The following is an 8,646-nucleotide window of genomic DNA, read 5'->3' as shown; positions in this document are numbered from 1 at the left end:
GGTGGCTACAGGAGAGTCAGCGGGCAGCCCAGGTGCAAGAGTGACGGAGTTGGACTCCTGCGTGATGGGAAGGGACGAGGTCACCGGTGGAAGGCTTATGGGATGGGAAATACTGGTGTGACCATCTTTGAGAGATACAGTATGCCACAGTATTCAATAATTATTAACTGATGATAATGATGATAGTGACTCCATTGGTCTCCATTCCACAGAAGAAGAAACTGAGGCCCAAAGAAACGGAGCCTTTCCCGAGGCCTCTTATCTTCATACACTTTCCATTGCCTGACATCTTCAGCATTTTTTGGTTGAAACTAGAGGATTCTAAATGATTCTAAATCTTTGCTATTTTACTTTATTTTATTTTTTTAAATCTTTGCTATTTTAGACAGAAAAGAATTTACCACAGGGAATTAGTGCTTGGAAAACCACTGGAAAAGCTAGGGCAGAGTGGCACTAGACTGGGCCCCCAGAAAAGACTCCCTGGACACAGCAACACCCGCCAGCCACATCTGGGGACGTGGGCATCCGGAGTTGGCCAGTGGAATGAATGAATTCTAGAACATGCTGCCATAGCTGTGATCCAGGGTTCAGGAAACTGCCACCATTGCACCTGCCTTCCAGCTCCCACAAAACTGGTCCAGTGTGGCTGCTGTCTCTGCCACAACTGCCTGTCCACACCCATAGCTTGGCAACTGGACACCTGAATTCTTCAGAAAACCCCCAATCTCTGCAAACCTGCTTACCAGCAGCAAAAAGCCAAAGCCCTAGGAAGATGCCTCTGCCTAGTTTCTGCCTTCAGAATATTGTGCAAGTGCATCCAATTGGCAGAAACGAATTTGTATCCAGAAGCCCAGCTGTGAAGGAGTCTGGGAAACTTTAGCCTTTCTGCCAGGAACGTTCTGGAAAGAGATGAGATCAATATGCCTAAATTCAGTAGGACAGCAAATAAAAACCTTTTCTGGAACACACCCGCCCCTACTACGGGAAGCCCCTTAGGTCTCATTGGCTAGAACTGTGCCACGTGATCACTCTTAGCTGCAAGGGAGTCTGAAACTCAAGGATCTGGCAAAAGGAAGCAGAGTTGGCTTTGGAGCAGGCATATTGTCTTCCTAACAGAGTTGAGGTTCTGTTGGCAGAGGTGGTGGGAGGTGGTAACCCACAGATGGTGCCACAGGGTGGTGTGTGCATGTGTGGCAGAGTGAATAACACGGGAATGTATGTTTGCAAGTTGGAATCAGCATGTGTGTCTGTGTGTGTGTGAAGTGTTGAGGAGGAAGTGGGTGAGGTGCTGAAGCAAGAAGTTTCCTCCCTTCCATCAGAGGAACCCCTTTTCCCAGTTTCCAAGGGAACATGTCATTAAAGTGCTCTGGGGTCGGGGGCCTGTGATTACTCATATGGCTTGTTTCTATAGGAGTGTGGGGGATAGATTCCTGAGCACAAGCAGTGTTCAACTGGCAAGTGGGCAGCGTTTGGGAGCAATTGCTGTGCAATGCATATTCTCTGACCATACCTACATACCTAAGTCTTCCTGTGGACAAGAGCATTTTTATTCCTGTTCTCTTTCTCACTTTGTTAGAAGATGCAGCGACTGTTTGTGGCCTGTCTGGAGTCCTCCCTCTGCCCTGTTTCTGTCCCTTTTTCCAAGGCAAACCCAATCACTCCTGCCCATCCATCACTTCTTGCACCCTCTTTGTTCATTTCCTTTTTTTTTTTTTTTCTTCTTCTTTGTTCATTTCCAATCAGCATTTATTATTCTGATGACTCGGGGCATGCCAGGTGCTGTGTTGGCAGCGAGTGATACAGTGGAAGGCCTGTTGTCTCAAGATTTGGTGGATGGCCTCAGGGCTTTGGTGCACTACAGGCTTGGCTTAGAACCTGGCTCTGGCCTGAACCTTTGCTACGTGACTCCAACTAAGTCTCTACTTCTTCCCTTATAGGTGGGAGTAATAGGACTCATCTCAGAGGGCACCATGATGGTTAAATGTGATGACATATTTCAGGGCTTACAGAACTGGGCCTGGCATGGAGAAGAATTCGAGAAATGAAAACATGGCTGGTAGTTCTTCCTGTTTCATTTGCCTAGTCCCTCTTTGTCTTGAAGAGAGCTCCCCTTTCTTCGTGTTGTAGTTTGGGTGAGGCTGTCAAATCTCAGTGCTCCACCTGCCCTCTGGTCAGGGGCTGGCCACAGGACCCAGGTCTTGTCAAAGGCCTCACTGCCTCTGGTATTGATAAGAATGGGATCATGCTGTATAACTGTATTATAACGTGACCTTTTCACTTCATAGGTCACTGATGTCTTTGTCTGTTGAAACCACAATTGTGGAATATTATTTAAAAGTCACAAAGCATTCTATAATGTTGATGCACCATGAGTTATTTAATCCAGTCTCCTAGTACTGGATGTTATGGACTAAATGTTTGTATTCCACTCCAGCCCCCTACCCCCACCCCCAATGCCTATGTTGAAGCACTAACCTTTAGTATGATAGTTTTTGGAGATGAGGACTTTGGGAGGTACATAGGGTTAGGTGAGGTTATAGCATGGGCTCTCATGATGGGATTACTGCCCTTATAAGAAGTGGAAGAGAGTCCAAACTCGCTCTCTGCCTGCCATGTGAGGCCACAGTGGGAAGGCGGTCAGCAAGCAGGGAAGAGGGCTTTCACCAGAACCTGTTCATGCTGACACCCTTATCTGGAACTTCCAGCCTCCACAACTGTGAGACATAAATTTCTGGTGTTTAAGTTCCCCAGTCTCCCTGTCTGTGGTATTTTGTTATGGGAGCCCAAGCTGACTAATGTAGACTATAATGGATATATATAGGTGATTTCCTTTTTTTGTTTTTGTTCTTTTTTTTAAATAACTTGGACTTAATGATCAAGTCTCCCAGCCCCTTCCCCCCCTCCTTTTTATAAAAGATTTTATTACTTATTCATGAGAGACACACAGAGAGGCAGAGACAGAGGGAGAAGCAGGATCCTTGCAGGAGGACTCAATCCTGGGACTCTGGGATCATGATCTGAGCTGAAGGCAGACACTCAACCATTCATTGAGTCACCCAGGCATCCCTCTAGCCCTCTTTTTAATACCCATTATTTGTATTGTCTTGCAGCAATAGATCCTGTTAGTAATCTTCTCCTTGAAACAATCTCATCCATTCATTTAATGGCTTACTCAGAGTGTACTTACTGGGTACTAATGACGTGGTGAGGTTTGCTTCCATTACACCAGGACTACTGGTTCTTTTTCTTCCATGAGGCAGAGTCTTCAGAGGCAAATAGGTCAGAGGTAGGTTCTGAAGTTCATGACCATTAGCCGTGTGGCCCGGAGGAAGGTATGCAACCTCCTGGAAACTCAGGTTTTTTTTCCTGTAATATGGGAATAACAACATGTCCTCTATGGCTTCCTAGAATAATGGAAATGAATCCCATGTGTGCACAACAGATGTGGTATCCAAGCCCCAGATGCTTCACCCCCAACCTCCTTCCCTCCATCTGGACACAAGTGGCCTTGGGAGACATAACGAAAGAAGGAGGGCAGAGGGGAAAACATGACCCTGCATGGAGGTGTTGAGATGCACCAAAGAATCTCCTCCTGACTGTCTTTGAGATAAAAACAGATCATTCTCAGTGCACAGGAAGGATCTGGATTAACTGGGACTATGAGGTCTAAAGGCTTTTTGTTTCTGTTTTTGGTGTTTTTTTTTTTTTTTTTTTTGTATGCTGTCTGAAATGGCTGCTAATGAGAATGTCTGAAGTAGTTCCTAGTAATGATTTAAAGACTACAACTCATGTCTGAGAAGCATGAGGACTCACAGGACATAAAATCAATATCCATAAAGCAAACAGCGCCTACCTGTTCTATCGGCAATTGTGCTGAGTTTAAAAGCTCAATTGATTTTTTTGATTATAACAAATACTTGCTCATTGCAAGAAATAGAATTCAAAAAAGATGGAGGGTTAATCTGTTTATTCATTCAATAAACATGTTTGGAATGCCTACTCGGTGCTGGGGACCATTCCAGGTGCTGTGGACACCTGAGCTAGGAAGACAAAAAAAAAAAAAAAAATCCCACGGAGCTCATGCTCCTCTAAGGAAGAGATGTTGGGGAAATAGAATTCAAAACAAAATCTCCTGCCAATCCAGAAAATCTTTCCACAGAAAGAAAAGAGAAAGAAAACAGTTTTGTTGAGTAAACATTAAGCTGGAATGTGACACCTGTGGCAGGCGAGTCACTAAAGAGATGGCAAAGACAGAAATCTTGCCCTTTTATGCAGCTCAGCAGATATAATGCATTGCATCCATGCCCTCAAGATAAACGGTAACTAGTTCTCAAGTAAGAGAACCATTTGTCACACATAGTTCGCCTTAAATCCCCTGGTAATGGGGATGGCCATTTGTGATTGCTAATTATCTTCCTGAGAACAATAATAAACTTGTCATGTCTCTAAGACAAGCATGTAATTGTAACAGGGAGCTAGTCACCTAAGTGAGACCCTCCCCTAGACTGGGAGTTCAGGATACTATCTTTCTTCATGTTTACATTTCAAAGATACAGCTCTCAGCTTTTTAAGAAACATGTTTCTGGGTTGTAAAACTGTCAAGAGCTTACTTCACCTTTAAAAAGGTTTGCAGGCATTTCACCGGGGCAGAAAAGGGATTTTCAAGTTTTTTAAAGGAAGTGCTTTAAGAAGCACCATGGAAAATTCACTTTTTTCATTTTGTTTTCACCCTTATACAGACAGGCATGAAACAAGTAAGTATACTCTCTGATGTCAGGCAGCAGTAAATACCACATGGAAGTGAGGTAAGAGATTGGGGAGTAATGGGGTGGCAGGCAGGGGGGGCTTTAGATAGGCCAGTTGGTAGCTGTCACAGAAGGGTTCTGTGTGCCCTGAGCTGGCAGCAAGAGAACCAGGGAAGGACCTCCTAGCCTCAGCCGTTAGCACTTTTGCGTCCTTCCAGGAAGGTTTCTATGTATAAACAATGGCATCTAGTTATTTTATTTGACTTTCTTTTTTCCCCAAATGGGATTATAATGTGTCCTTCGTTTGTTTTTTTCAGCCACTATCCTGTCAAGGACATCTGTCTGTGTCGGTAAATATACAGAGCAGCCTCATCTCTCTTGAAATGCCTACATTGTATTACCTGTGGTGGTTGCACCAGAAATGGTTTACTCCTTTCCCCATGTAGTGGACATTTAGGGTCTTTGCGGTGAAGGTTGAGAGTAAGAAGTCTGGCGTGAGGTCCAGGTTCAAGCTTTTCCTGTAGGACACTGGGAAATGATTTAACCTGTGCCTCAGTTTCTGCGTATACAAGATGGGGATATGCACAGCAGGTACATGATAGGGTAATTGTGAGCAGTAAATGTATTAACAAGGGTAAAGTGCTTAGAATACTGTCTGGCCCAGAGCAGCCCTATATTGGCGTTAGCTATTATTACTATGAATGATATTAAAAAGTTGATGGTTGTTCTCCCACAGGGGTATAGCTATCTTCCCATTCCTTCCCTCTGTCCCTCCTCCACTCTGCCCCTCTCCTCCCTCAAATATTTGTTGAGCATCTATGATCTGCCCAGTATTGAGCCAGTTTTATGGGCGGATGGCTCAACATGGTCCTCACTCTCATGGAGCATTGATGGGTGAGGCTGATGGACGGTGAACAAGTGAGGAGAGCATCCAGAATTGTGCGTGCTGGGCGTTGGGTGATCAGAAGGACCTCCTCAAGAAAGAGGCATCGGCCATCTGAAGGGTCAAAGCAGCAGAGGCCGCCGAGCAGAAGGACAGGAGGGCACGGGTGCATTTCCAAAGAGGTGAGCTTGGTGTGTTGGGGGGCAGGCAACTCAGAGGAGGCCTGAGTGGCCAAGGCACAAGGAGTGAGGGGGACTGCAGCGCTGGAAAAAGTTACGGGGTGGTGGGGGTTGCCAGAACAGTCGCTTTCATTCTAGATGCAGTGGGTAAAAGTTAAAGGGCTTTTATACCAGGTGTGAGACAAGCCAATGGGAGAGAGGGGGAGAGAGTAGGAGAGGGAGATGGAGAGATGGAGAGGGAAAGAGAGGGAGGGAGAGAGGGGAAAGAGGGAGAGGGAGGGAGGGGAAGGAGGGAGGGGCCGGGGAAGGGAGAGAGGGAGGGGCAGGGAGGAAGGGAGAGAGGGGGGAGGAAGAGAGAGAGGGGGAGAGGGAGGGAGGGGGAGGGGGAGGGGGGAAGGGAGGGAGGGGGAAGAGGAGGGGAGGGGGAAGAGGAGGGGAGAGAGGGAGAGAGGGAGGGAGGGAGGGAGGGAGGGGGAGAAGGAAAGAGAGGAAGGGAGAGGTTGGGAGGGGAAGGAGGGAGGGGACGGGGGAAAGGAGGGGGGGCAGGGGGAAGGGAGGGAGGGGGAGGGGGCAGGGAGGAAGGGAGAGAGGGGGAAGAGGAGGGGAGAGAGGGAGAGAAGGAAAGAGAAGAAGGGAGAGTTGGGAGGGGAAGGAGGGAGGGGGCAGGGGGAAAGGAGGGAGGAGGGCAGGGGGAAGGGAGGGAGGGGGAGGGGAGAGAGGGAGAGTGAAAGAGGAAGGGAGAGGGAAGGAAGGGAAGGAAGGGAAGGAGGGAGGGGGCAGGGGAAGGGAGAGAAGGAGAGAGGGAGGGAGCGGGAGGGGAAGGAAGGAGGGGGTGGGGGAAGGAAGAGAGAGGGGAGGGGGAGGGGAGGAGGAGGAGGAAGGGAGGGGGAGGAGTAAGGGATGGTGGAGGAGGGGAGGAGGAGGGGGAAGGGGGAAAGGAGAGGGGGACAGAGGGAGAGAGGGGCATTGGGAGGGAGGACGTGCCTTGGGCTCCCGTGGACTTGCGGGCCACGTGCTAGGATCGAGGCCCGGGGGAAGCCTGGGGTGGGGCTAGGAGGTCGCGAGAGCCCCCGCCCCCGCCCCGCCCGCCGACCTGGGGAGGGAGCCGTTTTCAGGGTGGGGCCCCTGGGGAGCCTACCTGGACCCACCGAGGCCAGCGGGGGCCGCCCTAGAAGCTTCGGGCTTCTGGCGGTGGGGGCGGAGAGCCACCCCTCCCGAGGGTCCCCTGCTGCTAAAACTGCCCCCTGCCCATGGGTGGCCTCCCTGTCTTCGACGTGCGGGCCAGTTTCGGGGGCCCCTGGCGCTGGAACCCGGACAGGTGGCTGCAGGACCTCACCGCGAGCCGGGGGGGGGGGGGGGGTGCGGCTGGCCCTCGCCGGGGGGGGGGGGGGGGGGGGGAAGCCCAGGAAGAGGCGGCCTGTGGGGTAAGTCGGGATTCCCCCTTTGCCAGGGTCCTATCGAGGGTCGCGAGGTGTCAGGGGCAAACCGAGTTCCCTTCGGCCTGGAAACCACGCGGGGCAGGTCTCAGACCTCGACGTGCAGGGACCTTTCAAAGTGATGTTGTACGTGGGTGGCCGGGAGCGTGTGTGCACGCACCGGTCTCTCGTTCGTCTCCCCGCAGTGTGGAGGGAGGTGTTGCTCATCAGCCCTCGCCTGCCGGCCTACGCAGATTTTGACCCAGGTCAGTGTGGCCCAGAACGCTGGGCTCGAGGCTGGCACCTTCACTGACTGGCTTCTGGGAGTGACAGGCGAGGGATTTGAAGTCATTAGCCTCATACATCCTCATCATTTTCTCCCTGTGAGATGGGGAACAAATATCCAGGGCTGCCTACCATTCCAGTGAGGAATCAGCCCGCCCCAAAAGCATCCTGGAGGAATGTGCTGGTGGTGGTGGTGGTGGTGGTGGTGGGGGGGGGGGGGGGACAAAGCCATTTGGTTGCTTAGTTTCCCCCTTTTTAATGGATTAGAGGAAAACAGGTGGGAGGTGGGGAGGGTGCTGGCTTGCCAATAAATATCCAGGAAGATATATCTATATATATATCTATATATTTAAAAATTCTATTTATTCATGACAGAGAGACAGAGAGAGAGAGAGAGAGAGAGAGAGACAGGCAGAGGGAGAGAAGCAGCTCCATGCAGGGAGCCCAATGTGGGACTCGATCCTGGGTCTCCAGATCACACCCCAGGCTGAAGGCAGGTGCTAAACCGCTGAGCCACCGGGGCTGCCCTATATCTATATTTTTAAAATTATTTCCAGACACAGGCTGCTGGCATTTGAATTTTAGTCCTGCCAGTTGCTTGGTAGCTGACTTGGCCAAGTTACTTAACAACTCTCTGAGTTAAGAGAATAAATGTTATCGTCTTTGTGGAAAATGTTCAAGTTTCAGTGCAGGTAAGGAGTAGAGCCTGGTACAGAGTAAATCCACGGTATCTGCTGTTTTGCCGCTGCTGGATGAGAAGACCACGACTTCTCATTCCTCTTTTTATATTAACTGTTATGCAGAGGAGGTTCAGGCCTGACGTGAATAGCTGCTCCTTCTTGCACACTCTGCTGCCGCTTCTGGGTGCTTCTTAGGGATTGTCACGTTTGCAGTTAACCTCAACCCCTGGGGTTGGCATTATCTTTTCCATTTTGTAGATGAGGCAGTTGAGACTTAGGGAGGTCCAGGGAGGGAGATCTGGGGCTGCAGGGCCCCTCCGTGATGCGGGGGCTGGGGGGCCTCCTTCCCCCAAGATGCGAGCTCATTGAAGCCCTCCCCGCGCAGCATCTAGGGCATGCTCGGAGTGGGGGCTGCGAGGACTGCGCGCTCGCGCACGAAGGTGGCCTGAGCCCCGAAGG

General features: G+C 50.2%; 1 long non-coding RNA gene across 1 annotated transcript; it reads right to left on the bottom strand.

The window, feature by feature from the left end:
* Positions 1–357: 357 nt before the first annotated feature.
* On the bottom strand, positions 358–5,326 carry LOC144298871 (uncharacterized). Its single transcript, XR_013365744.1, has 3 exons — positions 5,147–5,326; positions 3,188–3,366; positions 358–899 (listed from the first exon to the last, which is right to left on the bottom strand). It is a non-coding gene; the product is annotated as an uncharacterized LOC144298871 (long non-coding RNA).
* Between the last annotated feature and the right edge of the window lie 3,320 nt (positions 5,327–8,646).

The sequence above is a fragment of the Canis aureus genome, chromosome 26, assembly GCF_053574225.1.
Source record: "Canis aureus isolate CA01 chromosome 26, VMU_Caureus_v.1.0, whole genome shotgun sequence".
NCBI lineage: Eukaryota > Metazoa > Chordata > Mammalia > Carnivora > Canidae > Canis > Canis aureus.
The sequence above is the reverse complement of the archived record's forward strand: the minus strand, read 5'-3'. Positions and strand labels throughout refer to the sequence as shown.